This window comes from Petaurus breviceps, unplaced genomic scaffold (genome assembly GCF_028583685.1).
Source record: "Petaurus breviceps papuanus isolate PSGF00001 unplaced genomic scaffold, PetGlider_PUasm1.0 214, whole genome shotgun sequence".
Taxonomy (NCBI): domain Eukaryota; kingdom Metazoa; phylum Chordata; class Mammalia; order Diprotodontia; family Petauridae; genus Petaurus; species Petaurus breviceps.
In genome coordinates this window covers 22,659,614-22,684,537 of record NW_027185863.1, presented here as the reverse complement: position 1 = coordinate 22,684,537, position 24,924 = coordinate 22,659,614, and positions in this window count along the sequence as shown.

The following is a 24,924-nucleotide window of genomic DNA, read 5'->3' as shown; positions in this document are numbered from 1 at the left end:
TACCATCTATGGGCAAAGAGGTCTGGAAACCACCACTGCTTCCACTAAGTCACTGATTCAGTCACTTGAGGCCTACTTCTGGTGTGCTGGGACCTCCTCTGTGCTGGCATGGCCTGCTCTTGACTGTGATACACTCTCACCCTGCTTCGACACACCTTTCTTGATGACCTTCTAAGTTATTTTGGGCTGGAAAAAAACTTTTGCTCAATCTTTTTGTGGTTTCTGCTGCACTAAAATGTGTTTAGCGTCATTATTTTAAGATATTTGGAGGGTTTAGGGGGAGAGCTCAGGTGAGTGCATGCCTTTCATCTGCCATCTTGGCTCTGCCTTTTAATTGCTAATTCTGATTATAATTTCTTAGTTACATTCCTTATTTACTTTTCTGTTGCATTTGACATCACTGACCATCTAAAGCTCCTAGATATTCTTTTTTCTCTAAGTTTTCTTAATAATCTTCTTTCCCTCCCCCCACCCCCCGCATCTTAGCCCTCTACTGTCTTCTTGGTAGGCTTATTATCTTTAATACATGCCTTTTCTGTTAATGTATCACAAAGTTCAATCTGGATTCTCTTTTCTTTCCACACACTCTGTCTCTTCATGACCTCATCAGCTTTCATTTCAGTTTGCATTTCTGTGCAGCTGATTCCCAGATTTATATATCCATCCCCATTGTCTCTACTGAGTTTCAAGGCCACATCACTAACAACCTATTGGATATTGTAAACTGGGTGTGTTTTAATAAAAATATAAAAAGTAAATATCATTATTTTGGTTTTCACTTTAAGTTTGTTTTGCAAAATTGTTGATAAATCCTTTTTTTTCCAATTTCAGTCCCTGGATAATGAGAACCTATAGTAAAATGTGATTCTCAAATGCAGGATCAAGATGTATCTTATATGAAAGGCTTGTTCTTCAACACAACAAGAAAAAAATATCCTCTATTATCAATACCCAACATTGCTATATCACTTTAAGATTTGCAACATTGGTGGAATTGAGAACCAATACAACCATTTTGGAAGGAGAACAATCTGGAATAATACCCAAAGAGTTATTAAACTGCCTATAAACTTTAACCCAGCAATACCACTACTAGGTCTATTTCCAAATATCATTAGGGGAAAAGGAAAAGAACCTATATTTTTGAAATATTTGTAGCATTTCTCTTTGTGATGCCCCCAAAATTGCAATTTGCAGAGATGCTGGTCAACTGAGGAATGGCTGAACCAGTTGTGGTATATTATTGTGATGGAAAACTTAACTAGAATACAAGAAACGATGAAAACAATGATAGACATGTGAAATAATGAGCAAAGTAATGACAATAATGATTAAAATAAGGAAAAAATAAAGAACAAAAGGAGCAGAACCAAAAGAACATTGTATATAGCAAGAGCAATATTATTTAAAAAACAACTTTGAGTGATCATTTTGAGTATTATAAATGCCCAAGTAAACTACAAAGAAATATGAAGGAAGATGCTGATAAAAGCTGATAAATAGAAGTATCTTTAAAATGATCACACACACACATGTTGCTGTCTAATGGTATTCATCTCTAGGATGGGGGAGAATAAAAGGAGAAAAATAAACTTATATGATAAGTTTATTATATATTTAAAAGGAATAGCAAGTAAATAATAAATTTGCAGTTTCATATGTAATCTACTTTTTAAAGATACTATGTTAGGGGAATGTTTTTTATTCCAAAATTATGAATAAAATTAAAAAAATAAAAACAATTTAAAATGTTTTTCAAAAGGTGTTCCTTGTACATGAAAAATCAGCTACGTTAGACTTAAAGTGAAGAGAAGTACATCAAATAACAGAGGTTTCTTAAAAAATGTTAATCTGGGTAAATCATTTCCCTTTGAAATCTAATCCATGAACAGACTAGGATTCCCTTGAAAAGATGTTCTTCCTTTGTCCAGAGGCTAGTAGAATGTTAACTTTGTGTCACAGCCTCTCTTCTGATATAGATTACTCTTTTTTAAAAGATCTTTTATTTATTTTTTAGTTTCCAATATTAATTTCCACAAGATTTTGAGATACAAATTTTTCCCAGTCTTTCCCCTACCCAACATCCCAAGATAACGAGCCTACTGGATATCCTTTTCCCCAATCTGCTCTCTCTTTTATCCTCCCCCATCACCTCCTCAACTTTCTAGTAGGGCAAGGTGGATTTCTATACCACAGTGCCTATGTATCTTATTTCCCAGTTCCATGTAAAAACAATTTTTTAACATTTGTTTTTAAAATTTTGATTTCCAGATTCTTTCCATTCTTCCCTCCTCACCCAACCCCCACTGGGAAGACCTGCAATTTAATATAAGTTGTAAATGTGTAGTTACACAAAATTTTTCCATATTCATTATATTGTTAGAGACTAACTATAATTCCCTCCATCCTATCTGGCCCCCCACTTATTCTATTTTCTACTTTGACTCTGTACCTTTACAAAAGTATGTGCTTCTAACTACACTCTCCCCAAGTCTGCCCTCCCTTCTACCATCCCACCACTTATTCTCTCCCCCGCTACTTTCCAGTAGGGTAAGATACCCAATTGAGTGTGTATATTATTCCCTCCTTAATCCAAATTCAATGAGAGTAAGGGTGACCCATTCCCTTTCACCTTCCTTCTCTTCCCCTTCATTGTAACAGCTTTCTCTTGCCTCTTTTATATGAGATAACTTACCCTTTCTCTGTCTCTCATTATATTCCTCTCTCACCTCTTCATTTTATTTTTTAGATATCATACCTTTCTATTTAACTCATCCTGTGTGCTGTCTATATATATATATATATACACACACACACATACACATACTCACATATGACACATGCACCCTACTATATATACACATATGTATGTATACATATATGCATACATACATGCATACATATATATACACACCCATACACATATATATTCCCTTCAACTATCCTCATACTGAGCAAAGTCACATGAGTTACAATTATAATTTTTCCATGAAGGAATGTAAATGGTTCAACTTTGAAGTTCTTTATGATTTCTTTTTCCTGTTCAGCTTCTCATGTTTCTCTTGTTTCTTGTATTTGAAAGTCAAATTTTCTGTTCACCTCTGTTTTTTTCATCAAGAATGCTTGAAAGCCCTCTATTTCATTGAATGATGATATTTTCCCCTGAAGCATTATACTCAGTTTTTGCTAGGTAGGTGATTCTTGGTTTTAATTCTAGCTCCTTTGCCCTCTGGATTAACATATTCCAAGCCCTTTGATCCCTTAATGTAGAAACTGCTAGATCTTGTGTTATCTTAATTGTGTTTCCACAATACTCAAATTTTTCCTTCCTGACAGCTTGTAATATTTTCTCCTTATCCTGGGAACTCTGGAATTTGGCTATGATATTCTTAGGAGATTTCTTTTGGGGATCTTTTTTCAAGAGGTGGTCAGTGAATTCTTTTAATTTCTATTTTGCCCTCTGGTTCTAGAATATCAGGCCAATTTTCCTTGATAATTTCTGGAAGGATCATTTCTAGATTCTTTTTTGATCATGTCTTTCAGGTAGTCCAATAATTTTAAAATTATCTCTCCTGAATCTATTTTCCAGGTTAGTGGTTTTTCCAATGAGATACTTCACATTGCCTTACATTTTTCTTTCTTTGGATCTGTTTTATACTACCTTGGTTTTTCATAAAGCCATTAGCTTCAATTTACTCCAATCTAATTTTTAAGGAATTCTTTTCTTTAGTGAACTTTTGACATTCTTTGTACATTTGGGCAATTTGGCTTTTTAAGACATTCTTCATCTTATTGGCTTTTGGGGCCTCTTTTGCCATTTGGGTTAGCCTATTTTTTAAGGTGTTATTTTCTTCAGTATTTTTGTGAGTCTCCTTTAGCAGGCTGTTAACTCACTTTTCATGATTTTTTCTTTGCCTCATTCTTATTTCTCTTCCCAATTTTTCCTCTACTTCTCTTACTTGATTTTCAAAACCCTTCTTGAGCTCCTCCATGGCTTGTAACCAATTTATATTTTTCTTGAAAGATTTTATACAGGAGCTTTCACTTTGTTGGCTTCTTCTGGTTCCATGTTCTGATCTTTTTGTCCCCAAAAAAGGATTCTATGGTCTGATTTCGCTTCCTCTGCTCGCTCATCTTGCCAGCCAATTACTTGACTTTTGAGCTCTTTGCCAGGGTAGAACTCTGCTTCCAGATTGGAGAGAGCTGTGTCTCAAATTGCTGGGGTTTTTACAGTTGCCAGAGCTATGAGGAGGGTGCCCTCCCTACAGCCACCACAAGCTCTGGCACACTGATGTTCCTCACCCCAGGACCACCACCCAAGACTGCAACACAGATCCGAGCAGGTCAAAGCAAGAGCAATTAGCCTCTGAATGTTCGCTTGTTCCCCCTATCATCTGTGGGCCAGGAGCTCTAGAGGCAGCTGTGGGGCAGCAGCTGTAGCCACTGTGCTGCCGGCACCTCTCACCCTGGTGGCAGGGATGGGACTTCTCTCTCCTGTCACCCAGTTCTTACAGAGTTCCCTATTGACCTTTTTCTTTCTCTTTTTGGCAGTTATGGGCTGAGAAGTCGGAAACTGCCACAGCTGCCTGGGATTCACTCTCCCAAAGTCTGGTCCAGCTGGTCTGTGCCACTGGTAAGGGCCACCCCTTTGTCTGGGCCCATGCTGCTCAAGTGGGACTGCAGTCAGCTCCCACCCTGGAGTGATAGACCCTTCCTGTCAGCCTGCCAGGCCTTCACTGGGAGATTTTTTTCTCTCTGTCACTTTGTGTGTTCTGTAGCTCTAAAATTTGTTTATAGTCATGTTTTACAGGTATTGGAGGTGTTGGTGCAGGAGCTTAAGCAGGTTCCTGCTTTTACTCCATCATCTTGACTCTTCCCCTTGCTATTCTTTGAAAACCTCTGATTTCTCCAAACTGCTTCCCCCTAGCCCACTACCCATGAGATAGAATTTACAATTTATAGTCTTATACCTACTAATAAATTGTTGGGCAAATATTGCAGAGAATAGATTCCCCTGTTCAAGATACTCAGTGGATCCACAATACCTAAAACCATGGTTCATGAACTCTTATTGATAGTTTATCTTTTAGTGATATAGAAAAATTAAAAATAGAACATTTTTCCCTATAAATCTGGACCATATCTCCTCATATATATGGTATATGTAGGAGAAAAAATACATATAGAAACTCATGTGTAGGAGTAGACATGCAAAGAAAATCTACAGAAAGGGCACATATGAGGAAAGGAACTTGTGTTCCTGCATATATTGGGAGTCCAGAGCATACACGTGAAAAGACAAACATAAAGGGAATGTAGCCAGTCCTCGTGCTTGAAGGGGCATCATACTGATGATGGTTTGTGATATTATCATGTTATTCCTGCTGAGTGACTCTCCACATATCTTGCAGTCTCTTCCCTCATATTGTTCAGATGGATTTAACTTCAACAAATTCTGATAAGAGGATTATATGGCTTAGTCTCCCTTAAGAGAATAGAGGACACTGCCATATTCAAACAATTATCTTAAAGCCTATCTCCACCCCCCCCCTTTTTTTACACTACTGCTCTTTTGGAAAAGACAAAACCTCTTTCTTTGAACCTACTTCATTCCCTCACTCTTGGCTACGAGACCTTTCTCTTCCTTCTGCTTCCTACTACTCCTTGACTTTTCCTATGCAAATGTGATTGAACAAAACCTGAAAGATGTTTTGAATCGTGTCCTTATACTAGCATCACTTTCTAGATACCTTTCCAAAGTGGTAATTCCAAGAATTCAGTCTCACAAAACTTCAAAACAGAACAATTCTATTTACATAATAAAGTACACAGGAAGCATTTTCCATTGTTAACATAGAGTGCCAAAAGATGTCCCCATAAGCCAACCTCTACCAGGGTCCAGTAGAGTGTCATTGTCTTACAGTATTATACCATGGAAGCATTTCACCAAGTAAAGGGACTAAGGAACACCCATCCCTCCAGGCCCATTGTTTTTTCATCCTAAATTTCTTTTTTGTTGGCAGTTCTCCTGTGAACTCTACTTTCTATCTGTATGCCACTGACTCACTGTAGCTCTCTGCCACTCTCTTCAGATGTCACGTGTGTCCCCACATTCACCAGCACTTTGCTTTTAGTAACTACTCCAAACATATATAGCCCTTCTACAATTATATCATTCAGCTTACATTTTCCTTCTCCATTCCCTAAAATCTAGGACATAATATAGGCACTGAGCTTGATCCTCCCATTTAGTCTCAGGCTTGAAAAAGAAATACTGATGAACACTTTGTCTTTCCACAACCCCTATCTCTGTCTCTGTCTCACTCACACACACACAAACAGACACACACATATAGATAGATAGAGATAAACATATAGGTTTATAGATTTTCACACATATACATACCTATATATACATATATTTATAGATAGATAGATAGATAGATAGATAGATAGATAGATAGATAGATAGATAGATAGATACAGATTTTTTTTCAGGCAGCATGACTGCTTATTCAACTTATGTTAGATTACACTACTCCTGGGAAGATCTCCAAAAGAAGAAAATGATGAGTGGACCTGGCTCCTCCCAGGGCAGGCACCTGTTCCTTAGAGAGAGATGGCAAACTTTTCCTGAATATGAAGATTCGAAACACCTTTGTGTTTTCAGCATAGAATAGACCATTTTTGTAATATTTTTGAAGAGTCTCTACTGCTCTCAGAAATTTTATATTACAGTATGAAATCATTAGAAGTTTTTGACCTCTTTCATAGAGGTAGATCCACCCTGCTCTTGAGGGAGAATATGAGAAAAGAAACAGTCCATTTTATTCTGTGGAAAAATGAATAGTCTGCTCTTATACACTCAAGGGAGAAATCAAGAAAATATGTGTTTATTGTAGAGGGAATTTCTGCTTCAGGTGTAAGTTGCACTAGATGACCTCAAACCCTGAGAGAGTGATTCTATTTTTTTAACTAAAAAAACTCTTTTGTGATATATTTTTAAGCTAGATTTGTTGCCTTTCTTTATTATATACACATATACATACAAGAATATATTATATGTTTGTAGAGATATAAAGCTGACCTTAAAGCCAAGAAAACTTCTGTTTTTGTACCACCTCTAACATATACTGGCTTAGTAAGTCTTGTTTAATTTTTCAGCACCTTCAGTGCTGTAGGCAAATCTTTGGAACCATAATTTGTATATAAATTGCCAATTTTATTGATTGAAGAGGTTTTCTCCCTAGGTGGTTTTTAAACAAATGAAATCACAGGTTAGGTCCATTTTCCTATATTATCTACTATTCTTGTAATATCATTTATATATGCTATATATAATGAAAGATTATGCTGTCTCAAATGAAACAAAAAAAATGAGAGGTGTAAAAAGTTGATGATTTCACTGTCCTCTGCCCTGGTCAATCCACATCTGGCATTCTGAGTTATTATTGGGGCATCAAATTTTAGGAAAGGCCAAACTGGATTTAAAGATTGGGAAATCATACTTTGTGATCATGAGAAGAGAGAAGTTGTCAGTAACATGATAGTTCTCTCCAAATATTTGAAGGAAGATATTAAGGACTGTTGAGGGGTCTTCTAAACTTGTCTCTTGGGGTCTTATATTTTCTAGAAATACTGGACCCAGAGCACGCAGGAGGCATTGAATGTGTCAAGGATGAAGCCCCTCACCTGAGCCGACGTGTTGTTTTCCTCCTAAGCTGGATTGTCCATGTGTCCTTGGGAGTCACAGCAGATGTCAGATGGTAGGCATTAGTCGTGTGAAGCTGGGACTCCATGTAGATAAGCACATCCTCCTACCTTCATAATACAGCAGTTCCCAAGGGAAAATAATATAGATTTTTTGCCATCATTTTGTTTCTCCCCTTTGGGAGAGGTTTCATCCTTTTCTCATCTTTTTTGTGCTTTTCCTCCCATGCCATACCCCTTCCTGGAATATCCTACTACCTTTGTCCTGCTGTTATAAAAATGCAAACTTCTGTATGGATTGTGAACTATGATCTGGCTTTGGATTCCACATGCGTGTTCACATCTCAGGTGACCAACTTTTTCATCTAAATTTCATAAAGTTGGGATTTCCTGTCTACAACTCTTATGACGAAGAAAGATTTAGATGGTCTGCTTGACTACAGAGAGTAAATAGTAAAAGAAATGGGTGGATATTGCAGACAGGTAGATTTTGATACAGTATCATAATATTTTAGATTTAGAAACAGAAGTTGTTTCAGAGGCCATCTGTCAAATATCTTTATTTTTTAGATGATAATAGAGGATAGATGAGGTGCTCAAGGACACACAGCAACTAAGTGGCTGAGCTAGAATTCAGACTCATTGTCTGTAAGTCCAATGCCTTCACTTTCCCACTATACCATGTTGCCTTCTCTTGATGCAAGTAAAATGGTCCTAACAGTGAGAAATATTTCAAAGTAGAATGCTACTTATGGTATACATGGATCTCTTATCTAAAGATATTCAAGCAAAGGATCAAAAGACATCGATCAGATATTTTGAATGAAGGATTCTTCTAAAAAAAGTTGGACTAATTGGGGCAGCTAGGTGGTGCAGTGAATAGAAGCACTGGCCCCAGAGTCAGGAGGACCTGAGTTCAAATCCAGCCTCAGGCATTTAGCACAAAAACCAGCCGTGTTAACTTGGGCAAGTCAGTTAACCACAACTGCCCTCCAAAAAGTGGGAAAAAAAGTTGGGACTAATTGACCTTTGAGGTAAATTCTAACTCCAGGATGTGATAACCATGAATATCTATTTCAACATCCAAACCGAACTTGTTATCTTTCTCTTTCAAACTCTACTTTATTTTTAAGTCTCCTATTACTGGACACTACCCTCCTCACACTCAGGCTGACAACCTGAGTGCTATCCTGAACTTCTCACTGTATTATCATACTTAATCTGTTCTTAAGTCCTGTTAATTCTACTTTTGTAACATTTCTCATATACATATACAATCTCTTCTCTGACAATGCCCTTAACCTGATTCAAACTCTTGCTATATCATGCATGGACTACTGAAAAATAATGAGCATTTTGGTCTGACTCTTTCCACCTCAATCCATCATTCACTCAGCTGTCAAACTGAACTTCCTCAAAGTGCAGTTGTGACCATATTGCCTCTCTATTCAGTAAGGCCCAGTGGCTTCTCTGGTTTCTCTGGCTTCTATCATCTCTCTCTACCTTCTCACTTTCTTCCACCGTAGTAAGCCAAAATATTTGATTCTTGGGGTCAGTTCCTATGCAGATGTCCTTGATGATGTGGCTTTGGCTTCTGGCTTTGAAGTCTTCTCTCCAGAGCATCCTTTGTTATGTGAATGCATAAGATAGGAGGTAACTGACCTTTCCTAAAACTTTTGGTGCATAGATAACATGGCTGTATCCAATTTTGAGTTACTTCCAGGATATGACAGATTAAGATAATGATAAGAATACTCCAGGATATGCCGGACTAAGTTATTGATAAGAGTACTTGAATCTTTGTGGGCTTGATCTTTAAAAACCTTGTTCAAAGAATCAGTAAATGGAGTTCTTTTCTACAAACTACCCACCTGGTTAATTCTTCATCACGTCTTCACTTACACTTGGGACTGGCACCCAAGTGGCCCATGATACTTCACTGTCTTCAAGTCTCAGATAAAATCTCTTCTTCTAGAAACAGTCTTTCATAATCCTTAAATTTAGTGTGATAAATACCTAAATACATACACACAATATACACATATGTATATGTATGTTTGTATATGTGTGTTTTGTTTCAGTACAGTTGTTTGTATGATGTCATTCCCATTGGACCATGATCTTTTTGAGAATGAGGCTGTTTTTGCCTTTATTTGTATCTCCAATACTTAGTGAAATTCTTAGAGCATAATAGAATATTAATATATGCTTGGGGGCTGGATTATAAATTCATCTTATAGATATTTGCTTCACTCAATCTGACTACAAACCTGCTGGAACTGAGTCAGTAGCCATAGACTGAAAAAAAGCTATCACCTAGTGGTCAAACTGGTGATGAACCTCTCCAAATTTAGGTTGGCTGCTGGTTAGATAGACAAAATCCATAAAGTATATCACCAAGTTCATGCTCACAGCCTTTCTAGCTAGGTGAGTTCAGCCAGACCTTGGTTTTGGTAACTTAGGTGTAAAGAATCTTGTTTTATCTTCATACCTCACTGAGGCATCAGAGGATTTTATTGAATGATATGTACATAAATGTATGTACATATATTCATATTTTATATTCGTATTCAGGAAAGACGGTCAATCCCACTGACCTCCCCATATACATTTTTTTTATGGAAATACACAAATGAATGTTCAATTTATAATTTGAATCCACTTCAAATCTTTACCTGCTTCTTCTTATTATAACGTGCCACTAAGAACCAGATGTTGCAAATAGTAATGCACCAGCATTTTTTTTTTTAATTTATAGGAGATTTGAGAGATGCTAGACTAGTGAAATAAAAATCCAAACTCTGGGACTTTCATGTGCAGGTGTGTTTGCAGGCCCTCTGTTCAGTATTATTCTGATAATCAAATCCCTTAACTGGTGCACATTGCCATATTGAATAATATCAGGCCAGGAAGTACTGCTTCCAAATGTGTATGTCTTCATAACAATGAACAATGAAAAATTTCTCTGGAACAGTTTTCTTTTTTTTTTTAACTTGTGAAACTCTGACCCCTGAAAAACTGCCAAGATCAGTAAGAACAATATAACTTAACAAGTTCTGGTAATACCAGCTCAAGATGCTTTAGCAAAACCCAAGTTTATTAATGCAAATTCAAAAAAATGTAAAGAGGAAATTTAAGATCTTTTTTAGTCTATGCAAGTATTTTCCCGTTATCATTTATAGTAGGATATTATAGTTTATCACTATGTTGTGGACCTTATTTCTTTAAAGGTGCTCATAATGGTCTTTAGAGATATATAATTTGAGCATCTCTTTTCTCCACTTTATAGATGAGGACATAAAACCTCAGAGAGGTTGACTGAGCCACTCTTGCTTATATAGCTAGTAAGTGGTGGGGCTGAAGTTGAAGCCCAAGACATCTAATTCTAAAGGCTTTTTTATCCCCCACAAGACCAGAGCAGTCTACCATATCCTTACTTTAATAATTTTTTCTTATTATTGGTAAAAGCATAATGCAGTAATTGATAAGATAAAAAGGCCATTAAATCAATTTGGATTTTCTTTCCTTAGTCAAACACAAGCATGACAAAAGCAAAGCTTTTCTTTACATTTCAAGTTAAAAGTACCAGTAGTGAGAATTTCAGATCAGAAAAAGAAGCAAACTATACAGTGGGTTTGCTAACTGCTAGTATATGATACAATTCCACTTTTGGAGAGCTCTGTTATGAAATTTTTCATGGAATTGAACCTATTTAAACTTCCATATATCTTTCTGTTACCCTTTGAATTGCTTGCAATTTTATTCAAATTTTGAGGTATAACATAGATCAAAGTTGAATGATATAACCAGGAGAATGTTATCAGTTTAAACAATAGGCCATTGTGTCAGTAAAGAAGAAACTTAGAACTTATCATTGAAAACACTATAAAATATTCTATATCCAATCCAACCCAAACTTCTTCTATTCATATCTGTGTGCGTTTTGACCTCTGCATGGAGAAACTGTTTAAAAATAATAGTAATGGGCTGGGAAGGAACGGTGGGATCCCAGTTCACTTTGGTTGCTTCAATAAATTTTATTTCCTTTGTAATGTCATGATAAGAGAACAATTTATAGTATTTTATGATGATCGATCTCTTTTGAATTGCCTAGTGATTAAGAAAAAATATATTGTGTGTTTTGTTTTATTTTTGTTTTCTTGTGAATTGGTGGCTAAAGTTATAAGAAAGCTGATTTGATAGAGCGCTTCTTACCAAATCTTTATGCTAAAGCAGGGAATTCTAACCTTGTTTGTATATTGTAGATCCCTTTAGTAGTTTAGTGAAAACTTGTAAAGGCTACAAGCCAAGACCAAAGTAGAGGAGGAGCTGGTACATGATTTTTGTTCACGGATCATGCATTCAATCCAGCCTCTGAAGCAGAGATATAACAAGGTGTGAATCAGTTCTTATTTGCTTGTGCTGATTTTGGTCTAACAATTAACACCAAGGAAACATAGGTGATGTACCCGTCAGGGCCACACCATCATACATGGAAACATCCGTTACAGAAAATGGAGAGGTTTTGAATACTGTAGATAATGTTCACTTACCTGGGCATTATACTTTGCAGGAATGCACACATTGGCGATGACATTGATGCATGCATTTCCAGTGTTTGGAAATCTCTAAGAAGAGTCTGAAGAAAGAAGAGGTATTAGACGGGCGGCACAACTGAAGACCTACAGAGCTATTGTTGTGACATCACAGTGGCATGCCAGTGAAGCTTGTACAGTGTACCAGCACCGTCGGGAATACTGAATTGTTTCCATCTCAACTGTTTTAGGGAGATTCTGAAGATCGCTTGGCAGGATAAGCTACTGGACACTGAAGTCCTTTTTTGAGCTAATCTTCTAAGCATTCAAATTCTACTGCAGAGAGTGCGATTCTGATTGGGCTGGCCGTGTTGTTCAAATTCTGAAAGTACATTTGCTTAAAAGACAATTTTAGAGAGAACTCACACAATGAAGATGTTCACACGGTCGTCAGAAAAGAGGTCTCTTTGAAGAACTTTGGACCTGAGTGCATGACATGGCAAAGGACTACTTAGTGTGGCATGTCTACATCAAAGAAAGTTCTGTGCTCAATGAGAAAAGCAGAATTGCAGTAACCATCAATTATTTAAAAGTGTACAGTTGGCATCCTCACTTTTATGTGACTACAAAATACCTTAAATCATAACAGATAATTTTGCCTTTAAAATTTCCAAAATTTTAAATAATTTGTCAGAAGTCAATGATCTTGAACCTAGTCTTATGAAAATCTACATGACTAATCTTTCATGAAAGGAGATATGACATTAATAATCAAGAGTTCATATAATGCATATATGTGTATTGTGTGGAGGTGTGCATGTATGTGTATGCATAAATAAATATATGTATATGCACATACATACATTTGTACGCATTTGTAAATAAATGGATAATATAATTTTGGAGTAATTGTACTAATTATATAGCATCAAAGTCTACAAGTGTTTATCCTCTTAAGTTTCCACTTCTCCCAGTGACCTGGAAATTATTTGTTGAATTAAGCTAACTGAATCTGCCAGGAGCTGCTAAGCCGCAAGAGCAGTTAAGCATAGATAAGCTATGTACTGATACTGATGCTGTCCTACCAAATGAAAGCCAGGAGCCAGGCTCTAGGTGTGATGCAATAAATTATAGTATTCTCTTTCAGGAAGCTGAGCTTCTGAAACATCTGTAATGAAAGGTGACCCTACTACAGCCCAAGATAAATGCTACAGCTCTAAATGTTGTAGTCTGTATTCAGCTTACTTCAGCTAATACATTCCATTAGGCAGGAAAAATTATTAGCTTATTTGGTGCTTTATTTTAAATTGGATATTTATTTCTATGTATTTGTATCTATTGATTACAGATCAATAGATTGTAGATACAGGAACCAAGAGATAGTGATATATAATTTAGAATGAAGCATCAAATAAGATAACATGTATACGTGTATACACACACATATTCTATCTTTTTATGTATCTATCATCTATCTACCTATGTGTATATATGACCTGGGCAAGACATGACCTTTCAGTGCCCTTGGGAATTCTGTGGCCAATGAAATATCCTCTGATTTCATTGTATAAGTAATTCTCAAGGGCACTGAGAGGTCATGTTGACCTACCCAAAGTCACAATGACTTTAGCCACAGAAATATGACTGAGATCCATATAGCTCTCAAATGGACTTCCAAATTCATTCTGAGTTGGCCCAAGCTTTCAATAAATGGTATATTTGGTTTCAAATATTAATTATTCCAGTTATTAGAATTAGCTGAGCTCTTTGCTCTGTTTACCTTTGTGAAATACTATAGGATATGGAAAACAAAATTTAAAAAATATATTTCATTACTCATTCTGGGTGAAGTTGGCTCATTTAAGCATTTGGTGAGTAGACAGATTCCAAGTAACATCAAACTATTTAAAACATTTAGGGCCAGAGCCAAGAAGATAGAGGAGAGTGAGCAACATAGTTGAACTCTCGCAACATTCCCCTCCAATCAACTTTAAAATAATGCCTCAAATCAAATTCTGGAGCAATTAAAATTATGATCCACTCTGTCTCTTGTTTGATCTTCACATCTTCTCTTATTGATTGAATCTGACTGGTTCTTTCACAATTTGTTCTTTGTTATTGTTGTTGTTTGTTGTTCCATTGTTCAGTCATGTCCAGCTGTTCATGAACCTGTGGACCACAGCAACCCAATACTATCCACAGGGTTTTCTTGGCAAAGATACCAGAGTTGTTTGTCCTTTCCTTCTCTGGTAGATTTAGGCAAACAGTAGTTAAATGATTTCCCCAGGGTCACACAGTTAGTAAGTGTCCTTTTTTCCCTCTATTTTTATTTTGTCCCTCCACAAAAGTCTGTTATTCTTCTGATCACTACCTCCCCTCAATCTGCCCTCCTTCTTATTGCTTCCTCCTCAGGACTATCCCATTCACTTGTTATTTACCTATTGTGTAAGAGATATGTTTATGCCTGACTGAGTGATGATTGTAAAAGTCAATCATTTCCCACCTCCCCATTTTCCCCTTCACTATAAATGTTCTTTCCTTTTGCACCTCTTTTATATTAGAAATTTTCCCCATCCTTCCTCTCCTTTCTCCCTTCTTCCAGATCATCCCACTTTTACCCCTATTCATTTTAAAAAATCATGTGAGCGTACTCAATTCACACCTGCATCCCCTATGTAGACTCCTTCTAACTACTCTATTAATGTAAAAGTTCTTATGAGTAACATGTATCATCTTTCAATAAAGAATTTTCAACAGTTTAATTTTATGAAGTCTTGCAATTGCTTCATGTTTACCTTTTTATGCTTTTCTTGAGTTGTATTTGAATGTCCAATTTTCTATTCAGATCTAGCCTTTTCTTTAGGAATGCCCAACGGTCCTCTATTTCATTAAGTATCCATTTCCACCACTGGAGGATTATGGTCAAATGCTCTGTACAGAGTATTTTTGGTAGTAATCCTGGCTTTGGGCTTTTTTTGTGCTGCTGTTTTCAGAGCCAGTTTGGGTGGTCTAAAAGTTTTTGGTGTATGTGACCTAGGGAGTCACTACTCTTTTGGTCTGTGCTCTAGTATCTATCCAGAAAATTCCTTTGATCCTCTGCAGTTGCAAGTGCTAATACTTCTCTGGGCCCTAGAATCCCAGCAGGTTCCCGGCTTTCTTGCAACACCACTTGCTAGTCTTCCTTACCTTCTTGCAAATGTGACCCAGAACTGTGTATGGGAAGTAGCGTTGCCTTTAAGTACTTATTTTACCCATTGCCAGCAATGGGCCCCCGTAATCTATTCTGAGCAGTTGTTTGACCCTCTTATCAGCTTTGTGCTTAGATCTCCCAAAGCTGCTGTTGCTGCTGCTACTGTTGTTGGTACCTCCACGGCCTGTTGCAGGGGTTACCCTGGTGAGTATTTTTTTCTAGCTTTGACCTTGGTGTTGCAGACCTCTCTGCTGACTTCCTAAGTTGTTAAACATGTCTCACCCTGCTCTTATGTTGACTCTGTTACTCCAGAATTTAATTTGAGGTGTTATTTCACATTTGTTTGGAGAGGAATGTTGGGATAGAACAAGAAGATTAATGTCTATAGCCTACCATCTTGCTCTTCACTTCACTTAAAAGGAGTTAATGTAGTTTTTGCACATGGTCAATGTGAGAATTTTTTTTTATAACTTTAAATTTTTTCTCATTTTTCAGTGGGTTGCAGAGGAATGGAAAAGAGGAGCAAATGTTTTTTAGACATCTCTCAATCACTAAATGTTTTTAAAGAACTAGCAGCATGCTGTATACATTTTCTGCACTAGCATCACTATTTCATGTTAGAGAATAGCAAATCAGTGTAGGAGCATTCCTAACTTAATTTTCATGCTATTGTATCAAGAAGACGCCAAATGGAATCTATATAAAGGATTGGAAGGCTAGATATTTGATTGCTGAAGATTCATATGGGGGTTTAAGCACAGTGTCCTCATTTGTGTAATCCCCTTTCCAAAGTATAATGTGATATCCAGAAGTATGCTATTGAAAAAGTAAGACAAATTCTCAGGGTTTTTATTTTCCCACTTCACTGAATACTCACTGAATAAAGCTGAAGTTTAAGTATGAGCAAGGTGACTTTATTTTGCACAAGTAGATTAATCTAAATATTTCTTAGATAAACTTATCACTACATGAACTTTAAAAATGCATTAAAAAAAACTTCACCAAGCAAAATTAATGAAATCAGTGTATTGTGTTACTCATCCAATATAAATATTTATATTTACTACGTAAATGGCTATTTTGAAGGCTTGATTAAACTTACCCTCATACTTTTGTAAAAATGGGAAGATAAACCATTGAGGAATATACAGACACACTCTGAGGCTCATATTGTGAAGTGGCATAACACTTGGGCAGAGTTGTTCTTTCTTCCCCAGGTTGGAGTGTCTACCCTGTTCTCACAACATCTGGCAACACAGATGGCAGGAAAATTAATAGAAGAGTGGATATCATTGACCTCACATAAATATAAACTAGTCTTCAGACTGTGTAGGGAAGCAAAACATAGCTAACACACTTAGAAAAGAATGTGTATTTTATTCAATTTCCAGCTTTTAAAGGTCTGCGCTTGACAATACCCTATGCCACAGCATGACAACATTTTATTTAAGATGCAATAAGACAGTGGGACATTATGGAATCTAACTCCTTTCCATGAGCGAAAATCTCATATGTAAGTGATATTTAGAGGGAAGAATTTGTGGCAAATTTTTCTGCTGATTCTTTATACCCTTAGAGCTCATTGAGCCTATGATAATCTTCATCCAAGAGGCAAAAAGATCATTGAAATAATTGTGCTGCACAGAGGATTTTGTAAGTAAATTGATGAAAGATCATGTTGGTGATAGGGATCAGTCAATGAACAGAAGAAAAGCATTATGGTTATTATACATATATGTATATAAAGTAGAAGTCTAAGTATGAGCAAGGTGACCTTCTTTTGCACAAGTAGAGTAATCTCAAATTTTCTTAGATAAACTGATCACTATAAGTATATGAACTTTAAAAATACATTAAAGGGGGTGGCTAGATGGCACATTGAGTAGAACACCGGCCCTAGAGACAGGAGGACCTGAGTTCAAATCTGGCCTCAGACACTTAACACTTGCTATCTGTGTGACCTTGGGCAAGTCACTTAAACCCAATTGCCCAGACTTCCCCCCTCCAAAAAACAACCCCCCCAAAACAAATTAAAAAAAAAACTTCACCCAGCAAAATTAATGAAATCAGTGTATTGTGTTACTTATCCAATATAAATTTTTCTATATGCTATGCAAATGGCTATTTTGAAGACTTGGCTCTTATACTTTTGTAAAAATGGGAAGCTAAACCTTTCAGGAATATGAAGTCACACCCTGAGGCTAATATTGTGAAGTGGCATAACAGTTGGACATATGTGTGTGCAATGCATGTGCTTATATGTATACACACATGTGCACACATATGCATGTGTATTATAAGCATATGCACGGGCATGTATGCATATTGTATGCATGTATATGAATATATACATGTACTTTGTACATGCATATATGTATTTATACACACAAATATGCATACATATGCATGTATGTATGTGGAAAGGCCTGTCTTGGAATATAGTAGTTTCAGCCTCATTCAAATCTTGACGCAGAGACAGACTGACCACATTATTTCAGATATTTTGTAATGGGTTTCTTTTGAGAGTATGGGTTAGAATAGTTATTTATGAGGCTTCTTCAATCTCTGGTAGTCTATGTCCCTAGGATTGTACTTGGACTTTCAACTTTTTCAAAATGGAGAAGAAAACAATGCAAAATATTTTAGGGGACGTCATTATAAATTTTACATATGAATTATTTGTAGACTTCATATCATTTAACATTATCAAAATGAAGTTCTGGGTAAACCTCTATTAAATGCAAGTCAAATAGATAGTCTCTTCTCCAACAAATATCTCCTATGGCTATGTGCAAATGTTTATGCAAATGGTAGCCTCTTTTTCACTCTGATTCTGATAACATTTATTTTAGGAGGTTCCCACAGCTTTCTTCTTTGGAATAATATTACTACCCATGACAGTACCTGCTGTTTTTGAAGCATCTCCTTGAACACGTTAATATTCTAATACCATTGATGTTACGTTTTGAAAATACTGTGAAACAGAAGGGCATTTCATGTTGAGATAATCACATTTCTCAAATTTTCTAATATCCATTTAACCATGAAGATGTGTTCTATAGTAATCAGTATTCTTTTCTTTCTTTCCTATTTTTAATCATTCAAACACTGACAAGTTGTGCCTACTGAAGAAAAGCAGGGAGGATGCTACTTTATTCTTGCTGGAGAGGACAGCTTGCACTGATGAATCCCATGCAGCAGGTGTCTGATGGACCATTATTTAATCTCTTCTTTGGGAAAGAGCAATCACATGGTAGCTGTTGGTATTTGTTTAATAAAAACTCCAGATGTTGACAATGTTTCCCCATGGCCATTGATGTATAATGATTTGCACACAGCTGCTAGAAACCTCCAAACATGATCATGATGCTCAGTTGTCCCAGAGATTTTTTTTTCTTTACATATTTTATGTATATCCTTCATGGAATGATGTATATATTTTTCAAGTGCTAAAATGAGCCAGTTGCTAATGACATGTTCACTTTTATTTTTCAATAATCAAATAAGGAATCTATAATATTTTACTTAAGGGAATTTTAATCTGTCAATACGATGTAATTATTTCAGTCCTCTAGTTAACCTATTGAAGCAGGCAGAAATCATAGATTATATGTATTGCTGCTTTACCAAATTCACTTATACTGACTGTAAAAATATCTACTTGAAATAAAAGGCAAAGGATAAATTGCATGGTAGGGGTTAAAAGAGAGGAAGGAAGGGAGAAAGAGAGGGACAGAGAGAAGTATGGTGGCAGGCATTGTTTGAGGGCAACCAACTTTCTCCCTGAAGGATAAGGGAATTTTCAAAAGGCTCCTCTTGTCCGCATGTCTATAAAAACAGTTATAGAGGAAGGGAGGGAGAAAAAGGAAGAAGGGAGAGAAAGAAAGGAATTTAGGAAATAACGATCTGCTCAAAGGCAAAGACTATGAACTCTTGTTTTATAAAACCCAGTATCTTGATAGGTGATTAAATATTATTTTTGAAAATAATTTCAAGTTCATCTCTCAGTATAGGCAATTCAGTCAATTGACTGGACTTGTTTAAGTTTATTTAATTCATTCTTCATATCTTTGGGATGGAGTGAAGAATATTATGCATAGTATGGGTACTATTCCTCTTTTGTGAAATTATTACCCATGTGTTGCCTGGCCACACGAAACCTCAAAGGGTCCTAATAATTCATTTAACTAGATGTAAATGGCGTAGAAGTATGTTTATGTCCATTTCCTCTTCCAGGTACTAGTTTCATTTTTACTGGCTCAGAAACTTCAGAAATATTGGCTAATTAGTGGCTTTGCAAGAGACATAAGGCTATAGCAGAAAGACCAGAAAAATCTTCCATATTGCTATTGCTATCAATTTCCCATTTCCCTTCTTCAGAAGCAATACAACTGATGCTCTATAATCCAGCATTAAGAATACTTAGTATTTGTGACTTCATTTGGCTCCTTCCAGTTTTAGCTGACTGATGCAAAATGGTATCTCTGTATGCAAAAAGAAGTGAGAAAGGATTTGGAAGATCTCATACCCCAAGGAGTTATGCTTCAAAATATCAACTGATTTGGTTAAGGTTGCCTTTGTGTTTCAGTGAAAGAGTTTTCTTCTGGGACAGTGCCTTAGACATTGATTGTGGAGGATCCAACTGTCTTTTTTCCCTGAGATATCATCAATCACTGTAGTGGCATTGGAGTATATGTGTCTCTAAATTGTAGGAGGAAGTGAAAGAGGATGGTCAGAACTAGTGATATTACTGTGCTGGTCAATGGGATGGGGTTTTATGAGCAAATGTTTCTTATCATGTCTATAGAAGCACCCTTAATGGTTTTGAGGCCACATTTATTTCTAATGGCTGAAGGTGAAAAAATGAAAATCATTTTCCACATTTCTGTAATGAAGCCAGGTAGATGGTGACCTGGAATTGGAATCACAGAGAACTGAGTTCCAATCTTTCTTTATATAGTAGCTATGTAATGTCAGGTAAGTCACTTAACCTTTCGTCTTCGATTTCCTCATCTGTCAAATGGAGAAAATAATAGTGCCTATATCATAGAGTTGTAATTCAGTCAGAGAACATGCATTTATTAAGTATTTCATATGTATTAACACTGTGCTAAGCTTGGAGCTACAAATAGAGATAAAAAACAGTTCTTACCCTCAAGGAGTTTAAATTCTATTGAGGGATAAAATATTTGCAAAATTATGTATATACAAGGTAGATTAGTCATAGAGATGCTAGTGATACCTTGATACATATTGAGTGTCTGCTGATACATATCAAGCTATTTGTATCATTTCTTAGTTAATCATCAACACCATCCTCATCAGTATACTTAACATTTATGTAATAATTTGTGATAGGTACCGTGCTAAATGTTTTACAAATATTATCTGGTTTATTCTTCACAACAATCTGAGTAACTAGGTGCTACTATTATCCTTATTTTACTGAGGCAATTGAAGCAAACTGAATATAATTGACTTGTTCCAGGTCACATGGCTATAGTCCAATGCTAGGTTTAAACTCAGGACCAGTCATGTCCATCATGCCAACCTAACTGTTGAGGGAGACAGAGACAAATACAGGGGACAGTTACGGAGACAGAGACACCAACAGACACACAGACAGAGAGAGCTTAGATTAAGGGAAGGCACTAGAAGTGAGGAGGGTGGAAACAATGAAAGTCCTCCTGAACAAGCTTTATTTGAGCTTAATCTTGCAGGAATTCAGAGAAACCAACAGGGAGAGTTGAAAAGAAATAACACTCCAGGGTTAGGGGAGGGGAGGGAGGAAATCTGAAAAAAACTTGGAGTTAGTATATGATGTGTGAGGAATATCAAAAAAAGATTAGAGTTACTAGAAGATAGAGTATGCGAAGGGGAGTGAATTGTAAGACTGGAAAGAGAGGGAGGAGCCTCGTTGTAAAGGTCTTTAAAAGTAAACAAATGATACTATATTTGATCGTGGAAGTAACAGAGAAGCACTGGGATTTATTGAGTAAGGATGCTACTTTAAGAAACTTTGGCAGTTGTGGGGAAAGGGAATTGGAATGAGGAGAGCCTTAGATCTGGGAAACCAATCATAAAGTTATTACAATAGTTCAGGATTGAGGCGATGAAGGCCTGTATTAGAGTTGTAACTGTGTGAGGGAAAAGAGGATATTTAAAACGCATATTAGGAATGCTTAAATCTTAAGACTTGGCAACAAATTGGATATGTTGAGTGAGTGTCACAGAACAGTTGAGATTGACACTGAGAGTTAATATATGTAAACTACTTGCAAAACTTAAAACACTATGTGGTTGTTGTTACGTGATGAGCCAAGATTTAGGCATTTTTTCTGGGTCTGGAATGGAAAAAAACAGCTTAAGGAGAAGTAGTCAGAAAAATGCTAATTTTCTATGTTTTTTATCTGAAGGATAAAATTCTACACTTAAGTAGATATTCCTTTAAGGAAATTCCACTGCTGTAGCAGAGTCTTGGAAGTACCTAGTAAAACCTCTTAAACCTAAGTCAAATGTCTGTTATTTCGTTGGCATGGGTGTTTGTTCAACTGAAGCCAACTGCATTATGTCTATAATACATTATTTCTTAGACTGAGTTGCCTGAGGCTCAGAGAGATTGTATCATTCCTATGGTCACAAATCTAGTCATTGTCAAAATCGGGATTTGATTCCAAGTTTTTTTCTGACTCCAAAGTTGAGAAAGTGGTAAATATGACTTTTTTCTCACTAAGAGCAAAATATAATATATGATACAGAATATAGTACAGGGAATGATGTTGCTCAGGGGAGATGAAGCAGCGTGGGGAATGAATGAGACTATGTAGAAAAGAATCCAATTAAGGAGCAGTAGCAAAAAGGAAAATACAGCTTCAGGTACAGACAACTTAGAAGAGAGGTAGAGGAGAAGGTATGCCCTGGGTTTGTTGCACCGGGAAGAAGTTTATCTCATTATGTTATGGACAAGTAGAAGACCAGGAGATAGGATATGGAAATGGGAGACTTTCTGGGGAATGAATATATCCTCCTTGATAGGAAATAGCCCCTTTCCAGTGTCAGCATCCTGGGGCAAAACTCCATTCAGTCCATTTCATTTAGTTCTGAAATCTAGCATTCTATTTTCTAGAGTGGTACCCTTTTCAACCAAAAATTCATAGTGTACCAAAACGATTAATATTCTACTTCAACTGATCATATTAATTGCCTTGAGTGAAAGGGTAATGACCGATTTTCAAGATAACAAAATTTTCTGTAACCTCTAAATTAAACTCTTTCTTCCTTGTGTTGACAACACTTAGCATAGTGCCTGGCACATAGTAGGTACTTACTAAATATTTATTGGATGAATGAATGAATTTACATAGCCACTATATATGTCCTATCTGCCTTGTTGCATTGAACACAAAGAGAACTAGGCTGATTTACTTAAAAGCTGATGCCAGCCATAGATGGATAATAAAAATTAAAAAAAAATCACTGTGAAAAGGAAAACATGGTGCTACCACGGGTTCATCTAAAACAAAGTGCATACAATAAATGAGGAAACTATGTTTATCTTTTACAAAAAGTACTATTATGATTCAACATAGAAAGTCATGGATGAACATTGCCAAAACAATCACATTAAACAATTTAAAATATGTGTAATGTTGAAAAATAAAATTGGCAAATTAAATATATAATACTATGAAACTCATATATTCTCATTAGATATACTACATGATTCCATTGGATTTGATCTACCTTGCCTTCTATAATTGGTACCTTCCAGTTTAAAAGAAAAAGCCTTCCAAGTCAATAGTCATGAAATTCCAAAACATTGTGTTGCAGGACATCTTAAATAGCTTAAATATTACTAAGGTTTACATAAAATGACTAAGGAGAATCATATAAGAGTAAGGTACCTATTTTTGGCTAGCTAAACTGTAATAATTACTTATAATTACTTGATTAGAATATGCACATTAGAATATTAATGCAAATCATTTAACATAAACTGGTTTGTAAATAAAGCATATGTAATAGAGCATGGAGAATGACTGACATTTAATCTTGAGTGTCTTTGTACACATGTTGGTATTTATGTCCTGTTTTGACTTGATCATATCAAAGAATTCTTTTTTAAAAAATGAGTCAACTTAAAAAAAAAAGATAAAATTCTAGAACTCTTATCGTCTTCTTTGTAGTTTTTATAATAGTAAAAGGAGCAGTTAGGTGGTGCAATGGATAGAGTGCTAATCCTGAATTCAGGAAGATGTAACTTCCTGAGTTCAAATGTGAGATTAGTCACTTATTAGCTGTGTGACCCTGGACAAGTCACTTAACCCTGTTTGTTTCAGTATTTTTCCCAAGAAACCCTCAAATAGAGTCATGAAGAGTTGGACACAACTGAAATAACTAAACAACAACAAATAATTACAGCAAAATACATATAATGAAATTGATACCTTTGAGTCTAAAGATAAAAGTTAATGTTAATTTTATGCAAAAAATTATGTTGCCACTATCCTATACCTTCAAAGTTGTCACTGTTCTATGTATTCCTAAAGGAAATAAACTTTAAGGAAACAAAAAAAAAGTTTTTGCTTAAGTCATTCATAGGATCATAGTGGTCACCTGGTTCATACCTTAGACAAAGCCTGCTGTAAGCTGCCCAGGGGCCACCAGTTTTGCAGGCCTGCCTTAGATTATATAGATGAGAATCTGAAGCCTCAAGAGATGAAGTGACTTGCAGAGTCACACAGGTGGTAAGTAGCAGAACTAATATTTTTAAAAATTAATTTTTAGTTTTCAACATTGTATCCCACAAAATTTTGAGCTCCAAATGTTCTCCCCATATCTTTCCTCCCCCATGCCAAGAAAACTTTCATAATGATAATCTCTTCCCCCAATCTGCCTTTCCTTCTAGCACCCCAACCCTGCTTCTTTTTTCTGTATGTTTGTATTCTCTCCAACTAATGTAACACTGATAAAGCTCTCATGAGTTACACATGTCTTTCCATGTACGAATGTGAACAGTTCAACTTTAATAACTCCCTTATGATTTCTCTTTTTGTTTACCTTTTTCATGCTTCTCTGGAGTCTTGCATTTGAAAATCAAATTTTCTACGCAGCTTTGGTCTTTTCATCAAGAATGCTTGAAAGTCATCTATTTCACTGAATGTCAATTTTTTCCTTTGAAGAATTATACTCAGTTTTGCTGTGTAGGTAATTCTTGGTTTTATCCTAGCTCTTTAACCTCTGGAATATCATATTCCCACCCTTTCAATCTCTTAAGTGTAGAAGCTGCTAAATCTTGTGTTGTCCTGATTGTGCTTGCACAGTACTCAAATTGTTTCTTTCTGGCTGCTTGTAATATTTTCTCCTTGACCTGAGAACTCTGGAATTTGGCTACAATATTCCTAGGGTTTTTTTTTCTTCTGATATCTCTTTCAGGAGGTGATTGATGGATTTTTTCAATTTCTAGTTTTCCCTCTGCTTCTAGACTAT